The sequence below is a fragment of the Zonotrichia albicollis genome, chromosome 27, assembly GCF_047830755.1.
Source record: "Zonotrichia albicollis isolate bZonAlb1 chromosome 27, bZonAlb1.hap1, whole genome shotgun sequence".
Lineage (NCBI taxonomy): Eukaryota > Metazoa > Chordata > Aves > Passeriformes > Passerellidae > Zonotrichia > Zonotrichia albicollis.
This window is the reverse complement of record NC_133845.1, coordinates 6,898,760-6,920,479: the sequence shown is the minus strand read 5'-3', so window position 1 is coordinate 6,920,479 and position 21,720 is coordinate 6,898,760.

Sequence of the window (21,720 nt, the reverse complement as noted above, 5' to 3'; positions counted from 1 at the left end):
GATCAGGAATAAACCCCTGATCCCAGCCCCTGCTACCTGCTCTGAGTTATTGGGACCACAAAGACTTGGAAAAAAATCAACAATCTCTGCAGGAATAAGAAAAGGGATGTGTAGGAAAGGTTTCTTCCACTTAGAGCTGAGCTGGAAAAATCTGAATCTCTCTCATATTTGTTATTTACTCTTTATTTCTACATATTCCAGCTCTGGGTCTCAGCAGACCTTACACTCGTGACCTGCACCAGCCAGAGCTCAGATCAAGGAATCCCAGTGGTGACCAACACAAAACAGATATGGAGCACAGGGAGCAGGGCCAGCAGGGATGGAGTGGGATGGCAGCTCTTTAGGCTACTCCTAATCCTGGAAAAAAGCTCTATAGTGCAAACCCCACAATGTTTTAATGGCTTGCAAAACTTGTCCTGAATAAATTCCTACAATTACCTGACTGGGTATGGCCTGGGTGCCCCGTTTGGTGCCTTGCTTGGGGCATCAAGGTGCCAAAATCTGTCCTCAGTGACACATTGTCAATGATTTTTGGCTTTTTTGAGAATTAGCAACTCTTGAACACATATTAGAATAAAAGCTTTGTCCCCTCTACCCAGCACAGCTGGAATGCTGTGGGTGAAGGACCCCAGGGATCAGAGCAACAGCAGCTGGGTCTGTACTGAGCCTCTGCCTCTGCAATTGGGCTCCTCTTAGAGACAGACGAAACTGGGGGCTCCAAACTGCACTTGTACCCCCTTCTTCTAGGATTTTTTGTCTCAAAATATCCCTGCCTGGAGAAATCAGATGTTATTCCATGGGCTGAAGCTGGGGGCAGAACAGCAATCCCTTCCAACCCAAACTGTGCTGCACCCTTGATACCCCCCTTTAATTATTCAGTTGCACCAGAAAATGAATTTTTCTTCATTTTCAAGTGCAGCTTCAAGGCTTTGTTTGTAAGATGGGCTTTTTCTGCTGTGTTTGTCCCATTCCCCCAGAGCTTTGCTTGGCAGAGTGGACAGAGCTGCCTGGGCTTGCAGCCTCCACCTTCTCAGTGCTCCAAAAAAGCAGCTCAGCTCCAGAGAAAGCAAATGGGAGCCTGGAATTTATTTTCTACCCATTTAATCAAGCGCCAGGGAAGGAGTTGGATGTGCTGGCCCCTGATTTCACATTTGTTTCTCTGCCTGACTGAGCGCCAAAGCCTCAGCAAAGGCTTAGAGAAGTCCTTTCACCACAAAGAAAAAGTGGCTCGGAAGAGGTGGAGGGAGATCAAGCACCCAATTTCTTCTTGCTGAAGAACAAGAGTCACTCGTGGAGAGGTTTGATCCCTGCTCTGGAACAGATATTTCCACCTGCTGGATCCATGCTGCCTCCCACTGTTCTCCCACTGCAGCACTTCCCAAGAATTGTGGCTAAATGGGATTTCAACTCCCCCATCTTTATCTCAGCCTGGTGACAGCTGACCAAGCCTGAGGCTGCTTCTTTCTCACTCTTGAAAAACCATGTTCACATTTATATATCTCCTTTTTCCCAGCTGCTGTGCCAGCCTGATCCTCTCCTATTCATTCTTCCCGTTTTTCTGCCTTGCTTGGTGAGGCCCAGGTGTGTTTTAAGCACTGCAGTGGTGTTGCAGCCCCTTAAACAGGAATAACCCTCCCAGGCACTGCCTGGATCTCACTCAAGGCTGGCAGGAGGAGGATTTGACAGCCCAGGGTCAGGGCACAGCCACTCTGAATTTGTAGGAGAGTATTTACAAGGACACAGGGAGCAGATTATATCCCAACAGCAGGATAAGGTCTATAAAAGGAGAAACTCTCGACTTGCCCCATGCAGCACTTACCCAGCTGTCAAAAATCCTCTCTTTTCCTCTCTCTGCTGGTAATTAAATCACCGGCTTCATGTTACAAATCCTGGGCTTGGGAAGGCTCAGGCTGTGTCCTGTGAGGGGCTGGGGTGCTGAGGGATTTTGGGATGCTCAGACATCAGAGGGTTGCTCTGTGTGCTGATCCTGGAGCTTCATTCCTCCTCCAGCCTCTTCCCTTCACAATGCTCACACTCATGGAGTGTTTAAACACTCTGAATGTGACAGAAGTGGTATACAGGACAGGAACTGGGGTCCCAGTGTTGTCCAGTTGGAGTTCCAGGTTTCTTTCCAAGGGCCTGGAGTAACAGAATGGGGGGGAATGGCTTCCAACTGAGACAGGGTAGGTATAGATGGGATATTGGGGAGAACTCTTCCCTGCGAGGCTGGAGAGGCCCTGGCAAAGGAAAGCTGTGGCTGCCCCATCCCTGCGAGGGATCCAGGGCCTTCCAGAGGTGGTGCCTTCATCCTTCCATGGGAACCCCTTCCCTCCTCCCCCTCCAGCTCCTTCTCAGCTTGGATGGGTACAGATATAGCTATCTAGAGATGGAATAGGTATGGTGAGTATGGGCATGGTTATGGGTATGGATATGGACATGGACATGGACACAGATATGGATATGGATGTGAATATGGATATGGATATGAACATGGATATGGACATGGATATGGACATGGACATGGACATGGATATGAATATGGATATGAATATGGATATGGACATGGACATGCACATTGATATGAACATGGATTTAGATATATGGACAGATATGGACATGGACATGGACATGGATATGGATATGGATATGGATATGGATATGGACATGGATACAGATACGGACATGGATATGGATATGGACGTGGATACAGGTGGGAAATGAATTTGTAGAAAATTCATTAGAAAATTAGCTAGCTTCTAATTGTGATAGCGTAAATTATAACATCTGTATTGTCTCACCCTTCACATGAAACTAAAAATGGAATAAAAGTTTTTAAAACCCCTCTCAGTTACCCCATCTCTAAATCAAAAAAATCCTTAATCCAACAGATACAAACATGAATATGGATATACGTGCTAAGGACATAGATGTAGATTTTAGGGATATGGATGATATAGATATGGTTATATAGACAGATACAGGTATAGCTAGGGATATGGATTACATGGATACAGATTATATGGATATGGTTATCAGTTTTATGGATATGGATAGGAATGACATGGGTGCAGCAAGAGATGCAGATACAGATACAAATAAAGTTAATATAGATATAGATGATAAGAAAATAGATGATATTGATAAAATTTAAATAGTCATGGATGTGGACATGGATGTGCATGCTGAGGATATGGATATAGACATAGATTTCATGGCTATGGATATATAGACAGATGTAGGTGTAGCTACAGGTGCAGATTTTATGGATATAGATACAGGTTGGATGGATATAGATGTAAATTATATGGATATGCATACAAATTATATGGATGTGGTTATGAATGGCATGAAAATAGCTACACATGCAGATGAAGATACAAATATGGATGATACAGATACATATGTAGATAAAGATAAGATAAAGAAAGATACAGATATAGATAATAGACCAAGGTATAGATATATAGATATAGGTATGGATATAGATATGGATCCAGGCATGATACCATGAGAAAAGGATGCTATTTTGGGCCACTCAGCCCCTGCTTATGGGGAGAAAACCTCACCCCAATCTGAGAAACGAAGGGGAGGGAAGGGGAGGGAAGTGGAGCTGTCCCACTGGAAGCTCCTGCAAAAGCCCCTGCTGGGACAAAAGGCATTCGTTACATTAATTGGTGCTGGAGATAGCGCCCAACAAATGAAAGTTATTAAAGGAAGGGAGATGGATGGTGCTCAAGGCATCCGTTTGTTTTGCCAGCGCCAAATTCATTTCCAGAAAAAGCCCTTATCAATTCCCAGGGAATAGTTTGCCCTGTCAGTGCCGAGCGGGTGTTAATGTTTTTTACAGCCCCGTTTGAGCTGCTGCAGTGACACCAATCTAAATAAGGGAGGAAGGAAGGCTTAATCAGCCTGTCACTGACCAGTTATTAACATTTGAGAACAAGGGCATTAAAGGAGAAAATTCTGAGAGGTCAATTTGTACTTGAGGAGAGAAGCCAAAAAGATAAGGAGGAGAGCAGCCACATGCTCCAGGCAGCGGTCACGGTGCCGGCCACGAGAGAGGGATGGATCCGCCTGCCCCAGGGACACCAGGAGGCACAAAGGACACAGGGATGGCCCAGCCCGGACCCACACTGAGGTGTCCCCACACCGAGGGTCTCCAGCTGCCACCCAGCTCCCCCCTGCCCTTGGCAGAGGTTCCCCCTCCCTCTCTCATTGCGGTTCCTGCGCCCCAGAGCGGCTGCGATTGCTCTGACAGCCCCATGGGATGAAAGCTGTGTGCTTAGATATGGTTTATCCCTTCCAACCCCTGATGATAATCCGGGATTAGTCCTCCCTGGATATGATTACGTTTTGCCCGCTCTCTTTGAAATGACTCCGTTCTGGCCCTTTTTGCTGCCGCCTGTCCCACCAACCCTCAGGAAAGTGGTTTGCCAGGCTCTGATTAAGCCCTGCTCACAGCAAAGTCCCCCCAGGATCCCAAATGACCTGACATGTGTGTCCCTCATGGGCTGCACGGGATCTCATCCCTGCTCCAGAGCTTGGCACCCTCCTCCAAACACCCATCACCCTCACGTCCCCATGGGGACCATGCAGAGACCTGGTGTATATTCCATAAATTCACCTTCCATAATACAAAAGCTCTGCTGATGCCTCTGGCCCTCGCTTCTGCAGGCAGCTGGATCTGTGGAGAAACATCACCCAGGCTCCACAGGGGAGCACAGAGCCACCTGGGAAGGCTGCTCCATGTTGGATTTATTCTCTCTCTGTATTGCTGGGCCATCAAAGGATCTGTGTGGGAGCTCTCTGGCTGTTTGCAGGAGCAGCAGCAGAGCCAGCAGCTGTCCCTCAAACCACTTCTCCAGGGGAAACAAAAAGGGAGGGAAATAAAAACCTCAAAATTAAAAAGAAAAAAAAAAGGAAAATCAAATTTGAAGCTGAGCAGCCAGGAGGGCCAGAATTCCTAGTGTGATTCCTTATTTTAAGAGAGGAGATGAATGGAATGGAATGGAATGGAATGGAATGGAATGGAATGGAATGGAATGGAATGGAATGGAATGGAATGGAATGGAATGGAATATGTTGGATTGAGTTGGAAGGGACCTCCAAAGATCATCCACTCCACCCCCTCTGCAATGAGCAAGGATGTTCCTTTTGTTCTGTTTTCAAGCCCAGTGCTCACAGGGAATATGATTTCCAGGGCCTGGACCCTGGCAGGCCTCAGGATGCTCGTTAGGATGGCAGTGCCTCTGGTGGGAAATGTAAATCCTACAACAACAACCACTGGAAGGGACTCTTGGCTGGGAGGAGATTTGGGGTGCAGCATTTCCATTGTGGAGCTGCCCCCAGCTGTGTTACACAGAGCAGTTCCTGCCGTGCACAGAGCTCCATCCATGTGACTGGGGGGCTCCAAAGGTGCAGGGATGCACCCAGGACCAGGCTGTGGATGAGAAACAGCCAGCATCCTCCAGCCTTTAGGACAATACCTTGTCCTCCTCATTTAACTCATTTTTCCTTTCTCCACACAGCCAGGACCCCTCCAAGCCCTGCTGGAAGGTTTTACTGTGTTTCACACAATTTTGCCAGGATTTCCGCCTTCTCCCCCTTCTCCCCTCATCCCAGATGCCCAGCCCATAATAACTGACCCAGCACCATTAACACAGGGAAAATCATTGAATCTGGGCAAGTGCAAAGGACAGCTGTTAATTTTGATGGAATTTTTTGCCAGGGAGCATCCAACCCCTCCAGTCCTAGGCTTGGCACAACCCTGACATCCCTGGAAGGGCTTTGGGGACCAAATGAGGATGTTTAGTCCTTAATATCTCACAGGAAGGGAAAAAAAAATAACACCAAGCCTCCAGTCTTGGTCCTCATTTCTCTGATGGCCCCTCTTGGAAGATTTGAATTCATGAAAGATGGTTTTAATACCCGCTGTGCCGCAGGGAGATTTGTTTGGTGACAGCTCGTGTTAAAGTCAAGCCCAATCCCCCTGCCAAATAAATGAACCCAAAAGTTGGGCTCCCCTCGCCAGGCTGGGGAGGGCGGCGGGGGAGATGGATGGGTTTTATTATTGCCATTATGTCAATTATTATTATTATTATTTATTGGGCAAATGGAAGGAGGCAAAGCAATTCCTTCTGCCGGTCCCAAGGCCCAACTGGCAGGGCTGGCTGGGGATGATGGAGGAGCAGCACAATAACAGCAAATTATAAATCATCGCCTTTTGTTTGTCACTGAGTGCTGCGAGTCAGGGATGCACCCTCCTTCCACTTCCCAAAAAACGGGGGCTGGAGGAAAAGTGGCAGGGTACTGATCCCAAATCCAGCAGGGATGGCGTGGCCATCACACCCCAAGTGCCTCCAGCACACGTGGGGTGAAGGAGCCGGGTTTGCCTGGATGAGCTGGCCCAAACAGCCACTCAAAGTGTGGAATTTGGCTTCCCTTTCCTCATTAGAGCTGATTACACTAATTGACATGTTTGTTTACAATGGGATATATTTTGTTGTCCTTTTGCTTCCCCAACTTTGTTATTTTTTGGAACTAGAACAATGTGGTTGTTGCCAAAGAGTTGGAAAAGGAGCAGATCTCCAGGGAATGGCCACACCCTCCTGCAAGGCAGGGCTGGGATGAGCGAGACTTCTATACCAAAGGCCCTTGAACCCAAATCCTTTTGCACCAAACACACTCAAATCTTTTCAGCACAGGACTTCTTTTCCAAAGTGCCCCAAGCCTGTTCTAAAGGATTAACTGCCTCCTGGTGCCCCAGCCATGACTTTCCATGAGGAAATTTCCCTGCATTCCCTGTTTTCCCCCATGGAATTGCACATCTTGCTCTCACCCCACCATTAGATGTGGCTAGCCCCTGTAAAGCGGAGATGCAGAGATGCTGGAAACTGGAGGAAAATGGGATACGGTACCCAAATATGGGATGTGGTATCCAGATATGGGATATGGTACCAAATATGAGATATGGTATCCAAATATGGGATGTGGTACCCAAATATGGGATATGGTACCCAAATATGGGATACGGTACCAAATATGAGATATGGTACCCAAATATGGGATATGGTACCCAAATATGGGATATGGTACCAAATATGAGATATGGTACCCAGATATGAGATACAGTACCCAAATATGGGATATGGTAATCAAATATGGGATATGGTACCCAGATATGGGATACAGTACCCAAATATGAGATATGGTACCCAGATATGGGATACAGTACTCAAATAATGGGATATGGTGCCCAAATATGGGATACAGTACCCAAATATGGGATATGGTGCCCAAATATGGGATACAGTACCCAAATATGGGATATGGTGCCCAGAGCAGCTCAGAGATGCTTTTCCCATGCCTTGGATTGAGGCTCCTCTGGGCTGGAGCCCCTCAGCCGAAGCACAGCTGCTGAGCAGTTCAGGTTTTCAGGCTCTGCAGCAGTGAGACACGGGCGTTCACACACTCTGATCCTCAAAACTGAAATAAATGATCCCCTGGGCTGGAACAGGGCCGTGGCAGTGCAGTCCATTTGGGAGCTCTGCCGTGGAAGTGTCCCCAGCCCGCCGGGGCGCGTCGGGAACAGCCACATTACCACCTCAATCAGCATTAAATCCCCGATCAGCCTGGCTGGGTTCTGAACATCTCCCATCTAAAGGTCGGGCAAATCATCTGCTGTGGAGGCATGGGGAGGGAGCAGCGGGGAAATGGTGCCGGCACGGAGGGATCGAGGGACATCGGAGCATCCTCAGATCTGCTTCGGGCTCCTGGGGCTCTCTGAGGATTGAAAGGAGCAAGCCAACTCCTGAGGCCTTCTCAAATCCAACACATTCAGAGTTTTTTCAAAAAGAAATTTAAAAAAATAATTTTAAAAATCATAGAAAAGAGGGTGATGCAACAGGAACATGGCACTGTCTGGAGGAAGAAGTATGATTGAAGTAGAATCTCTTATCCGTACATCTTAGAGGTGAAATTTAAGGCAAAATGGAGCTTATTTTCAGTCAAAAGCTGAAACCTGAAACCTTCCAGCAGAAAAGGAGCAGGAACACAGCTCTGTTCCAGCCAGACTCACCCCTCCCTCTGCCTTCCTCCTCCTCCTCCTCCCGTGTGAGCATCCTACATGCAGCCCCACATTCCCTCTTGCTGCATCAGACACCCCAAAGCCAGCCAGGCCCTCAAACCCACAGCAAACCCGCCACCAACCTGCTGCCCTGCTCTCTCCATGCCCTCCACCCTGCTGCAGGACCAGCAGCCCATTCCAGCCTCACCCCAGCTCCTGCTGGGGATGTGAGAACGGCCCGTTCACAGATTAGTCCCATCGCACCGGGAAACCATCAGCCAGGCACTTAGGAATTAGGAGCCAGCATTTAATCACTTTGCTGGTGGCTGAGTGTTATTAAATTCCCCTGAGTTCAGCAACTTCATAGCCCAGCTCTTTTTTTTCCCTGTAAAGCTGAGAGCAAAGCTTTGGTTGGGGTGGTTGGATCCAGCACTGCCTCATCCGTACTCCATCCCCGTGCTCCAAAGAAAGGCCAAGGCCAGGCAGCTTCATTTAGAAACCAGAGGGGGAAAAGCAGAGCAGGAGCCCAGACTAGAAGAATATTAATATTTAATCACAGCAGGGCAGAGGTCGCCCAGGCAATCGCTGTTAAATGTTATTGAAACAAAACATTCATATTCCCAGTGTAAGGAGAGCTCAGGAGAGCTGCCTTTCTCCAGTCTGCTCTCAGGACTGGTGCCAGGACTAAATCCAGGAGTAAATCCTCCTGGGAGAACTTTTCCCCATGGAGGGGTTTGATCCCTGAATAAAAAAGGGGGTTCAAAGCTGCCTTTTGCAGGAGCCAGCTCTGCATCAGCGTCTTGGTTTGAAAAGCCAGGTGTCTGCTAAGGAAGGCAGAATCTTCCCCTGAAATGGAGAATGTAAACCCCTCCTTCCAAATTATTATAATTTTGAAATTAAAGGGCTCTCTGACAGAGATATTGGAGTAGGAATAACAGTTCTTTATTAGGGAAGAAAATAATAAGCTAAAATGCAGTAATACAAACCAACCCTGCCAGAGTCAGAGCAGTCCCTGTCCCCTGTGTGTCAGGGGGTGTCCCAGCCCCATCCATGGGGGCTCAGCCCTCCTGCAGTGCCAGCTGTGGCTCTGCTGCAGCACGGATCCTGCACAAGGGGGGAGTTTTCCTCTGCAGCTCCAGGGCTGCTACAGATGGGCCTGGGCTCCCTCTGGCCATGCAGGGCAGCAGAAAGCTGCTCCTCTGGCAGTGCAGGGGGCAAAGGCTGCTGGGGTGTCCCAAAGCTCAGATTGGATCCAGGTAGGAATGCTTGGCTCCTCCCCTGGGCGGAGCATCTCCCCATGGGATGCTGGGATTGGATCAGCCATGCAGGGACGCTCAGTGGCCATGGACAGAAGAAAATTAATAATTAATGGCCCATGAACAGAAGATAATAATTAATGGCCCATGAACAGCAGAGATCTTCTGGAGGGAGGATTGGGTGTGGGAGAGATAAAGAAAACTGCCCCAATGAACAGCAGGGAACTGCCCTAGCTCTCACAGATGGCAATATAATTCACACCCCTTGACATATCTTGCATTTCCAAAATAAGACAATCAGGGATGGCTTTGAGGACTCCTGGATTTCCAGCAAGAAGCTACAAATACACTGAGGAAAAAGGGACAGCCCCAGAGAATCTTGGAATCTCAGGCTGGTTGGGGTCGGAAGGGACTTTAAAGCTCATCCCCTCCCCCAGCCATAGCAGGGACACCTTCCACTGTCCCAAGTGGCTCTAAATCCCATCCAGCTGGCATTGGACACTCCCAGGGACTCAGAGCCTCAGGGGCTGCACATTTCTATACCAGGTTCTCTCTCTCTGTGTGTTGTTGCACACAGGGGATGTACAGAGACACATCATTCATCCCGCGTCCCACCCTCATGCGTGCTCTGATGTCCATCTCTTCCTCTGGCTCTCCACAACTCCCTGACAGGAGGGGGCAGCTGGGGCAGGTTGGGCTCTGCTCCCAGGGAACAAAGGATGGGACAAGAGGAAACAGCCTTGAGTTGCACCAGGTTTAGACTGGATATTAATTATGGAAAATTTCTCCATAGAAAGGATTGAAACTGCCCAGGGCAGAGGTGGAGTGACCATCCCTGGAGGGATTCAAAAGCCGTGTGGACATGGCACTTGAGGACATGGGTTAGTGGTGGCCTTGACAGTGCTGAGGAATCAAAGGACTTGATGATTTTTGAGGGCCTTTTCAACATAAATGATTCCATTATTCTGTTCTATGATTCATGAAGAACTTTCTCCACCAAGCTCTGCTGCAAATACTCTCCACCTTCTCTCTTTACTGTCTCCCTATTCAATATAAGATTGTCTTTAAAAAAAAATTAATTCATTAAGCTATCCATGGCTTTGCTAGCATTTCACTCCCTCACTGATTTCCAGTGGCAACCTGCCTGCTCTTCCTGAGCCTTGGGAAGCCATGGGAAGCCCCATGGATATGATTTGGAAGGCGTTTCCAGGGGTGGCATCCCAGTCCATGGTTTGGCACTATCTCCAAACCACTCTGCTCAGAATGCTTCGAGGGGTCAAGCCTGGGGCAGCAGCTCCTCAGCACCTGCTTTGACAGGTCGTTAGCACATTTTGTGCCTCACTTCCCTCAAAGCAGGATCTCTTCCCTGAGAATTAATTCCCATTTTTTGCTGCACACAAATCATTAGCCGGGCTCTCCAAACAAAGTGCTAACTCTTCCTGTCACCTTCTGCTGCTCTGATTCCCCCGAGCTGCTGCAATCAAGCCCATGAAAAGCCAATCAATTAAGGCTCAAAGTATCAAGAGCTCATGAGCCGGAGTGAAGAACCCAACACATCATTACGGAGCCTGTGGAATTCCTGCCTGGAGAGCAGATGTGTGGGAAGCAAATCAGCCCAAGGTCCTTTTCCTTCCCCACAGCCTCCACCCCAGAGCTCCCACCTGTGTCAAGCCATCCGTGCTTTCTCCAGTGCTTCAGGACCAGGAGAGGACACATCTTCTCCCTGCTGGCACCAGGTGGAGGTTGGACCTTCCATTATGGACGCCTTGAGGATGTGCTGCAGATGACTCCATCATTCCTATTGTTTGTGGGTCCTTTTCCCCATTAAAGGACTGAAGAGGGTTTTCTTCCCCCTTTTCAATGGAATTTCCCCAAATCCTATGAAACACCACCCACCAAAAACCAGCCCCTCCAAACAGCTCCAGTCTGAGCCAACCTCTTCCTCTAAAGTTGAACCCAAGCATCTGCATCAAAACACCAAATCCAGAGCTTGCCTGCCCTCAGATTTTAGAGCAGCACTCTTGTCTCCATGGAAACCCACACTTTTGATTTTTTTTTCTCTCTTTTTTTTTCCTTTTTTTTCTTTTTTTTCTTTCTTTTTTTTTTTTTTTTCAGTTCAGAAAGCAGTGTGTGAAGGCATGGAGCGATCCAGGGGCTGAGGGGAAAGTGTGAAAGTGCCTGGTTCAACCCTGGCATTGCAGGAGGGATACACCTCATTTTTTGGAGAAGAGCTCTTCCCATCAGACACATCTGCAAGCTCTTTCCAAACCAGAAGGTTTGGTTAAAGTAAAATCTGTTTTTCCCATTATAAATTGGATGCAGAGAACAGGAATCATAGTTGGGCAGTCCCATGTCAGCATGGGGTAAGGCTGGATTACACCTCTGGGCCTCCAGAGTGACTCTATTCAAGGTTTTTGCTCAAATTCCCTCAAGGAGAGGTCAGATTCCCTCCTGAGGGTGGGCATCAGGATCATGGTGAAGGTTCTTTCATGCCCTAAGACCTGCTCTTAAAGCAAATCTCCCCAGGACTTGGGCAGAGTTAAAAAATCAGGAATGAAGCCAACAGGGATGAAGAAATATTCCCCCTTTCCAAATACTTTTCATTTCCAGAGCCAGATATCTTTCCAAAGGGCAAAATTCAAATTTTGTTTCCAAAGTCCATCAGATGCTGGAGAGTAAGGTGGTGACAGATGAGCCGTGGCTGGTCTCACTCAGCATCCTTGAGTGCCCTTCCTCAAGGTCATCCAGCTCATCCAATGTCTCACATCTCCCTCCAAGCATGTGGCACTTGGGAAAAGACTGCCAGATTTCCATCTGGTGATGGAAAATAATGATTTTAGTTGTAACTCTGCCTGTGGGGCTGCACCTCTTCAGGTGAGACCTGGGGTTACAGCTTCTGTGCATCCTGCAGGCCTCCATCATTAAGGATGATCCAGTGCCTGGCATCCTTTGGGGCTTTATGTGGTGCTCCCAGGCAAAAATTCCTATCCACAACACATCCAAGATGCTTTGTCCCATCAGGAGCCTGGTTTTGAGGCATTATCATTTAAATTATCCCCATATCTGAGGAGGATACTCACTAGTAGAAACTGTGACCTTTGTGATACCATAGGAGGAATCCTTCCAACAGCTGTTCCAGCATCTGTAACATCTGGAGCTCTCAAGCATGCTCAGCTTCCTGATGTTTGTGCTCGGTTTGGAGTAGATGACTGTAATAGACACTCACAAACATCTGGTCCCCAAAGCCCCTGATGTTTTATAGGCTTAAAGCTGCCCTATATTAATAACATTATCAATAAGTCTGGGATATATCTGGACTTCCTAATTACTCCTGATGACCTCCCAAATGGCAGGAGTGAAGTTTAAGGTCAGCCAGAGGAAAATAAAAAAGAACACCAGCTTTTTCCACTTGAGGGGACAGATGGAAACCACAAAATGGTCTCAGACTGTCCCCAGCACCCTGTGTCCCACCAGGCTCTGCTCCACCTGCACAAAATGTTCTGGAGAGTCTCCTCCTGCCTCTGATTTAAGAAGTTTGTCATGGCCCTTTCCTGGCAAGGGATATTTACAGGTGAAAATGCTGGGGGGTGTTTAGGTAAGTGGTATTTATAAGTACATCTGCAGGGAAATGTTTACAGGCAAGGTACTCACGGGTAATTATAGATCAATACTTCAAAGCAGAGTAAATAGAGAGGTAAAGGACCTCTGCTGGTGTGCCACAAATAAATATTTAGATATAACAGATGCACAGAAGTGTGTGCAGGTTACATGGGCGAGATAAGGAGTGGGATTTAGCTGGAGCCCTTTTCCCGGGAGGCGAGGCTGTGCCATTAGCGGCGCATCCATAACTCAGCACCGCCGGCGCGTCCCAGCCGCGCTATCGCATCAGCCCCGCGCTCCATCAAACCCGGCGGCCAAAACAGCTCCTGCACAGATATCAGTGCAGAATGAAGGTCAAAGAAGTCTCTCTTTCCTGTTTGTAAGAATTTGTGCCTGGCCGGGCTGTTTGGGCCCAATCCGGCCAGCTATGGACCCCAGCCCACACGAGCACACATGGACAAAGCAAAGGATCGGAAGCGCTTGTGGTGGTGTTCATAAGGGTGTCAGGATGAGGGAAGAGATGAGAATCTGACTCCATGTTTCAGAAGGCTGATTTATTATTTTATGATATATATTACATTAGAACTATACTAAAAGAGTAGAAGAAAGGATTTTCATCAGAAGGCTTGCTAAGAATAGAAGAGGAATGGAATGATAAAATCTTGTGTCTCAGACAGAGAGTCTGGACAGCTGATTGTGATTGGCCATTAATTAGAAACAACCACATGAGACCAATCACAGATCCACCTGTTGCATTCCACAGCAGCAGATAATCATTGTTTACATTTTGTTTCTGAGGCCTCTCAGCTTCTCAGGAGAAAAAAAATCCTAAGGAAAGGATCTTTCATAAAATATCCTAACTACAAGTGCTCTTCTCCATGTGGGGACAAATGTCCTCTGTTTATTGACTTGTGAGGAGACACCTCAGACTCAGGCGACTCCCCAGGTGGGAAAGAGGGCATTGTTTGATGGAGGGAAACGGGGGAATGGAGGAAGAGGACCACAGTCAATGGGATGCAAGTGAGAAGGGGCAAGGGGAGGGGTAAACCAGGGGAGAGACCACCAGAGCTGACACTTAGTAGGGAGGGAAAAGAGGAAGACCACGTGGTCATAGCATACAAATAATGTGAACAGTGCAAATTACCAAACACCCAGTGCAAACAACTAAATAACTGTTTAGTGCAATGCAACACCTGTTTAAGGAGGCCTGATGCCTCCCCATCCCACACCCTGGCACAAAACCTGGGGCTGGAGCCATGTTCTGCCTTTCCAGCTCCCTCTACTCGTTGGATCCAAGTCTCCCTTGACAATCACGCGTCAGTTTGTGTTTGACAAAGTTCAGCCAAGCATTGAGCAGCCTGGAAGGCCCTGAGATCCTGCCGAAATCCCCATCCAATTTATCAAGTCAAAAATTCAGCCGGGTGGGAGCTAAGTGGGATGAAGCTCTGATCAAGGCGAGAGATTAGGGCAGAGCCGGTTACACAAATCACAGCTCTGACTGGGAGGGGGAACAGCAGGGCCAAGGGGAGCTCCTCCAGAGCTGGGCAGAGCTGGAGATAAGGGCCTGGTGTTGGTAAATAAAACTGCTGGGGAATCGCGTGTCTGATCAGTGTCCGCTCCCGTCAGGCTGGCGGGAGCTGGCAGCTTTATTTCCAGGCTTTTCCCCAGGAATACTAAGGGCATTCAGAAAGGCAAGAACAAAGCTACAACTTTATTTGAGAGCAAAACAAAAGCAAACAAATGCATACCCAGAAGACCGAGCGTTGAAAGGGAGCGGGAGGCGGCTCAGGCAGCATCTGAGGCGGCCCTTGGACACCTCATGACTGTTAAAAAGTTTCCTGAGGAGCAAAGGCTTTTTGTTGGTTGGTTTGTTTGTTTGTTCACAGGGAGAAAACAAAGTGGAAGGATTGCTGATGTCTTTGGTGGTAAATGAAGACAAATATCTCTCGATTGTGGAGATTGCCAGCATGGAAAAAGCTCTGCTAGCATCATTTTGGGAAGAGGCTGAGCAATGCTTTCAGGGTCCTCAGGCTGACTTTTTTCAAAGATGAGCTCCTGCACCACAAATCTCAGGGGGATCTGCACCCTGCAGCTCTCGGGAAGCTGGATCTGGCACGTGTCCCCTTGAGAGACATCCCTTCTTGTTCCACAGATGTCAAGAGCCTTGGAGAACCCTCCTCCCCTGATATGTTCACAGCCTCAATATTTTGGAAAAATTGCAATTTCTCATTTAACTTTGCTCTGTGGCTGCCTTTAAACTATTTGTTCCCATTCTGCCTTTCTCAGAGGGCTTAAAGAGCCCTTTAGTATCTGGTATTTTCTCCCTGTGAAGCTACTTAGACATGGTAATCAAGTCACCTCTCTGTCTCCTTTTTAATAAATTAAGCATATGGAGCACTTTAAGGCTTTTTTTCCTTTTTTTTTTTTTTGCCAGCCATTGAATTATTTTCTGTGGCTCTTTCTCAGCCCTGCCTTTACTGGCAGAGCTCAAGGAGGGCACAGGCAGCACCTCTGCCCATCCCCATCCTACTCCCCAGATATCCAGGTCGGGAGGCTGTGCTCAGCCTCGGGGAGGTTTTATAGTTTCAAACCTCTTGCCAGTCAGATCTTTCAGACAATCCAGCTCATTAAATGGAAAGAAAGAGTTTAAATTTACAGCTTCCATCAATGTATAAAGCCCTCGGCTTCCCGACGGCCGCTGCCTGGTCGGCATTATAACGTAATAGCCTTTTTCTTTATTTTAAAAGCAGGAGATAATAATTAAAGATTGGATTATGAGCTAGCCCGGCATCACAAGAAAGACACAACTTTATCGTATTACATAGCATCAAAATTAATTAGAAGCGCGTTAATCTCTAATCTAGCGAAATATTGCAGGATCTCTGGCCTCAATATCACATCCCCCATCCAGTGCCTGACAGCCTGGCCCCTTTGAAAACCTCCCTGCATCATCCCTGCAAAGAAAGCTTTGCAAAACTCTGTAATCAATGTGGCTTTGATTAGTCAGAGCTCGCAGACACTCTGGCAGCCGCTCCTGGGGCTGCTGCCTTTGTGCTGGGCCAGGAGCTCCCAGGGACCGCGAGTGAGTCAGGTCCCGTTCCTGCCCCGCTGGCAAATCAGCACTGAAAACGTTTAGGAGCCCAGGGAAGGGCCTAAACCAGCACTGCTCACTGGATGCCTTTGGGACTGGGATGGAGAGAGCCCAGCAGGGTGGGAATCCAGGCAGGCTGCAGCTCTTTGCTGCTGCTTTGCTCCTTTCTGCTTCTGCAGGGACAAAGTGGCTTTGGCACAGCACTGGTGGTGCTGCCAACTTCACCCCATGTTGGCCACAATCTGGGGACTCACTGAAGCTCCAGTCCTTGGGTTTATTTGATTTTCCATCTCCATGTCTTGGTTATCACCATTACCCAGGAGATGTTACAGGGGGGGTGGGCAGGCCCTGGCACAGGGTGCCCAGAGCAGCTGGGGCTGCCCCTGGATCCCTGGCAGTGCCCAAGGCCAGGCTGGGCAGCGCTTGGGGCACCCTGGGACAGTGGAAGGTGACCCTTCCCATGGCAGGGGTGGGACTGGATGAGCTTTAAGGTCCCTTCCAACCCAAACCATTCTGGGGCTCTGTGACTCTCTGCTGAGCATGACCTGTCACCCATGAGTGAGAGCTGCATCCCCCAAATGCCAGGTGTGGGTCCACATTCCACCTCTCCAGGTATGCTGAGCATAGATAATTACTTGATGCTATCGTGGGTCATTGGACATGATGATTCTTGAGGGTCCCCTCCAGCTCCAGATATTCTTCAGTTCCTTCAATTTAATTCCACAGGGAGCTCCCAGAGCTGCAGAGCTATCACAGTGTCACACAGAGCAGCAAATCAAAGACAGCAGCAACACCACAATTTTAGCAACAATTATTCCTAAAGAAGCCCTTTATTTGAGCAGCCTGGAAAACTTGCAGTGGGCACAAGAGGGCTTGGGGTTTGTGGGAATTCAGTTGTTAAGGATGACTCACTGGGAGGACTTGTGACCTTTTGGGGTGGAGGGACAGGACACAGGGAATGGCTTCCACAGACAGAGGGCAGGGCTGGATGGGATATTGGGAATTGGGAATTGCTCCCTGTGAGGGTGGGCAGGCCCTGGCACAGGGTGCCCAGAGCAGCTGGGGCTGCCCCTGGATCCCTGGCAGTGCCCAAGGCCAGGCTGGATGGAGCCCTGGTCTACGGAAAATGTCCCTGCCCATGCTTTGGGACTTCGTGATCTTCAAGACTCCTTCCCACCCAAATCTTTCATGATTGAATAAATCTGGGAAGTGTGGCAATCTGTCCTGGAGACAACAGGCTGTAAATGCAGCAGGTAACAACACTGGGCCCTGGACACTGAGCAGCCAAGATGGAAAATATCCAGCCAGGCTATGGTGAGAGGGAAAGGAGAAGAAAAGGACCATGGAAACGACTGGAAGCAACCATGCAAATAGAGACTACACAGCAGCCTGTGATTGGCCAGAAGCTTTCTAGAACATTCCATCATAGTCTATATAGGTTTATGCTCAACCCCATTTCGGGATCTCCTAAAGGAGCTACATAGACCTGTGAACATCAGAGAACATAGGACTTCCAGGGAGAAAGGACTTTATTTCTTAGGGGCAGCTGTGAGCAGGCATTTCTATTTATGTTTCATGTTGTGCCCTTGTGCACCCCCTTTTATTTCTCTTTATATCAAAGCTTTCAATTTCTATCCCTTTGGTCATTCCCGTCCCTTTTTATTTTGCCCCACCACTCCTGGCTAGCCCGGTCCGTAGGTTGCACTCATTGGATGTGACAGGAGGGGCCTGGGCCTCAGCTGCTCTGAGCAAAGCAGTGCCCCAGACTCCCCATTTCAGGCCTCGAACTTCCCTTGCAAAGCTGAATTCCCTTTGGGATCACGACCTGTGAAATCTTGTATGGTCATCAGCCTTTGGGACCCACCCATCAATATTTGCATTCCTCACCTGGGAGAAGCAGAGAAATTATGCTTGCCCAACACCTTCCATGCAATAAAGAAAAGAAGCTTTGTGAAAACAGCATTTTCTTCCCTGATCTAAATATTTACATTACTGAAGTGGAAAGGGGCTGGGGAGAAACCAGCTGGGAAGGCAGGATCCCTGGGAGATGGGCTTGGAGCTGTTACTCAGCAAAGAGAAGTGCAAGGTAATGCAATGTGGGGAGACCACTTAAACAGTTCCTGCACTCCAGTGGTTTGTGAATTAATTGTAGCCTGGCAGGAAAACACCCAAGCATCCTGCAGAATAACCTGATGGAAGGAGCTGCTGGTAGCCAAGCAGCAATTAGGAGGGGAAACAAGTCATTAAGCTGCATTAAGCCAGGGATGGGTGGTTTTAATGCAAGGCTAATGCCCAGCTGGGTAAATTTGTGAAGGATTGACTCTTTCCCTGTTCATCTTTGGAACAGCCTGTCCCAGGACACCAGAGCACCATGCTCCCCATTGTGCTGAGGCAGGGCTGCCTCCTGTTTGATGCACAAAATTTCAATGCCTGCCAAAAAATGGGAATAAATCCAAGGTCCTGCAGGCTCATTGCTGCCACAGAGACAGATGAGGCTGCTCGGGGCTGGGCACATCAGCTCCTGGAACTTTATGGAGTTAGAGAGACTCCTGCACCTCCCCAAGCTGAGGGACGGGGATGGGAGATTGAAAAGACTTAAATTTGTGTCTGCAATTTGGGTTTCACATTCCCTAAACCACAGGGATCAATTTGTTCTATCTCAGGGAGATCAGAGGGAATGGCCACACATAAATACAGATGAGAGCCTGCACATGGCTCGGGGTCCCTCCCTGCTTTAAACTCCCTGTCAGCCTAATCCTGATCCCAACTCCTGCTCCATATTGGGTTTAGAGCATAAATATCTACTTAAAAAGAGCAGGACACCCTCCTGCCAGGTGTGGAGATCCCCTGTGGGTGTCACCTGCTGCCGCCTGACCTTTACAGAAGAAGAAACTGCAGCCTCACATTGCTCGTTCTCCAGCCTCGGTGGTGTTGGAGCCAGCAGCGGGTTTGGCCCCAGTTTCCATCCTTCAGGGTGCCACAGACTGCGCTGGGATCCACTGAAGGGGACTTAGTGCTGAGGAGCTGGAAAATTCTTGTGAAGGGTGGAAGAAAGTGGTGGAGAGCGATGGTGCTACTTCTGCACAGCATCACTGAGTGTTCCCTCAAAGGGGATTGCAGGACTCAAGGTGAAAAAATCCCTCTTGATTCCCTTCAGCAGTTATTCATCCCCTCCTGTTCCATTAGAGTTCCATGCCGTCTCATCTCATTTCATCTTTTTCCAATCCATGCCATGCCATGCCATGCCATGCCATGCCATGCCATGCCATCCCATCCCATCCCATCCCATCCCATCCCATCCCATCCCATCCCACCTCACCCCTTCCTCACTCTCCTGCTCCCTCCATCCCTAGAGACCCTTTTCTCCCCTTTCTCTGATTTCCCAAGAGGGCAGCATCCCCTCCTCCCCACTCCTCATTTCCTTGGAGCAAACAGGCCGGGGTGTGCAGCATGGCACAGCAGGGCAGGGCTGGGGGCAGGATCTGCAGCTCCGGGTCTCCCCCAGCACACCCAGCCCTGCTGGCAGTGGGATTCACCCTCCCATTCCCACTGTGTCCAGAGCAGACTAATAGCAGAGCAGTCCAATTTGCCAACAGAGCCTGGAAATGCCAAAAGTGACCAAAATAATGACCAGGATGCTCACGGAGCACTGAGGAACTGCAGCTTTATGGATCCCAGCCCTTCCTGGCTGAAAATGCAGTAATCAGGGAACTGCTGCTCCTCACTTTGGTCTGTTTAATGAGAGTATTCACACACCTCTCCCTCCAATCACTCTTCAATCACCCTGAATCCAGCACCAACACAGCCTTCAAAGTGTCCTGCTGGGCTGGGATGGGCTGGATTCGGGCTGGGATGGGCTGGATTCAGTCTAAGATGGGCTGGATTTGGTCTAAGATGGGCTGGATTCTGTCTGGGGTGGGCTGGTTTTAGTCTGGAATAGGCTGGATTCAATCTGGGATGGGCTGGATTTCATCCAGGATGGGCAGGATTTGGTCAGGAATGGGCTGAATTTTGGTCTGGGATGGGCTGAATTCCATCCAGGATGGGCAGGATTCAGTCTGGGATGGGCCATTCCCAGTCACCCTGTCCCACCAGGACCTTGTGAAAAGCCCCTCTCCCAGCCTGTCCACAGTGTGAGAAATGACCAGAGCACAACAGGAGCTTTTCCTTCGTGGCATCACCTCTGTAAATCCCTCCTCATTCCCACCCTCCTGCATCATCCACAGGCCATGGGGTCCAGGATGGGCCAGGAGCTGCAGCAGCTGGATCCCATAAGGATGGAGGCACATTTGGGGTTGCATTACTTCCCCAAGGGTCCAAAGGATTCTCTCCATGGATTTGTCACTAAATCCAGCAGCTCCCACGGCAAAGCTCAGCCCCAGCCAGCAGCTGTTGGACAGAGTCTTCTGAATTTCAGGTCACTTTGGGCCCACAAGTGTTCACTCAGCCAGAGGAGACCTCCAGCTTCCCTTGGCTGTGTCCCAGCTCCTTCCCTGCTGGATTTCCTTCCCAACACCAGCAGCAAACCAGACCTGGTGTGACTGAGGCTTTGCTCCCTGCAGAGCTTTGCCAGCTCCTGCCAGCTGGAAGTTTGGTCTCCATGGGATTTTATAATACCTTATGTCCAGTGGATTTTATGATTAATTGTTATTACCAACAAACCCCACCCCCCCAAAAAAAAAAATTGCCCACTTCAGACAAAGGAGACTGATTTGATTTGTGATTTTTTTGATAGGTATTTAGTAAATTTTTTTCTTTAAAAGACAATTAAACCCCCGGAGGAAAGCAAAAAGTGTTTAAAATCCAAATAAACAGGCTTTCTGTCAAAAATTACTGCTTCCAGAGAGGGCAAAGGGCGCAGGATCCATCTGCTGAGGGGGCTTGTCAGCAGCCCCCTAGTAAGGGATCTCTGAGAAAAGCTGAGCTTAATTAGAGCCTTACATGTTGTTTCTCTCTTGCACAGATGTTTTCTCCATCATTTACTCCTTGTTTCATCCCCGAGTCCAGTGGAAAGTGATGGAAAGCTCCTCTCTGCCTTGGGTGCACGTAATGAGTGCTGCAGACATTTGGGATAAAGTTGCCCAAGGCAAGAGATGATGCTTTGACCGCTCCAGCAATTTTCTCACCACCCTCTTAAGGTCCATTTTGGGTTTAACAAGCTCCAAACTGCACCTTTTGGAGTGAAGATTGAGCCTCTGTGACAGCACCAGGGAGTGGGTGTAGGAGTGTCGGGGGTAGGATGGACAGATGGACGAAGACAAGACATCTCTACAGCCAGGTCATGGAACTTGGGGTTTATTGCAAAGGGCCTGGGTGCAGGGCCCTGCTGGGAGCTGCCAGGCACAGCTCAGAGCAGGCCCAAGAGAAGAGAGGGGGAGAGAGGATGAGAAGGTAAGAGAGAAAAAGGGTAAGAGAGCAAAGTTCCCATTACAATACCATAAATCTTCTGTGTTGAATATTCTAATTCTCACTAACCAATCTAGTTTAAGATACAAATCTTATAGCACTTCCATACAGCCTATAAGAATCATTACATTACCCCTCCGTGTTGCATTTTAAACCCCAAAAACTCCTCTTTGGGCCCCTTCTGCCAAGCTGTAGGGTCTGCTCTGACCCTTGGGCCTGTCTGCAAGCAGAGGGTGTTGTTCCATCAAAAGGGGATCACCTTCAGCCAGCCACACCATTGTTTTCCAGTTGTTCAGTAACTG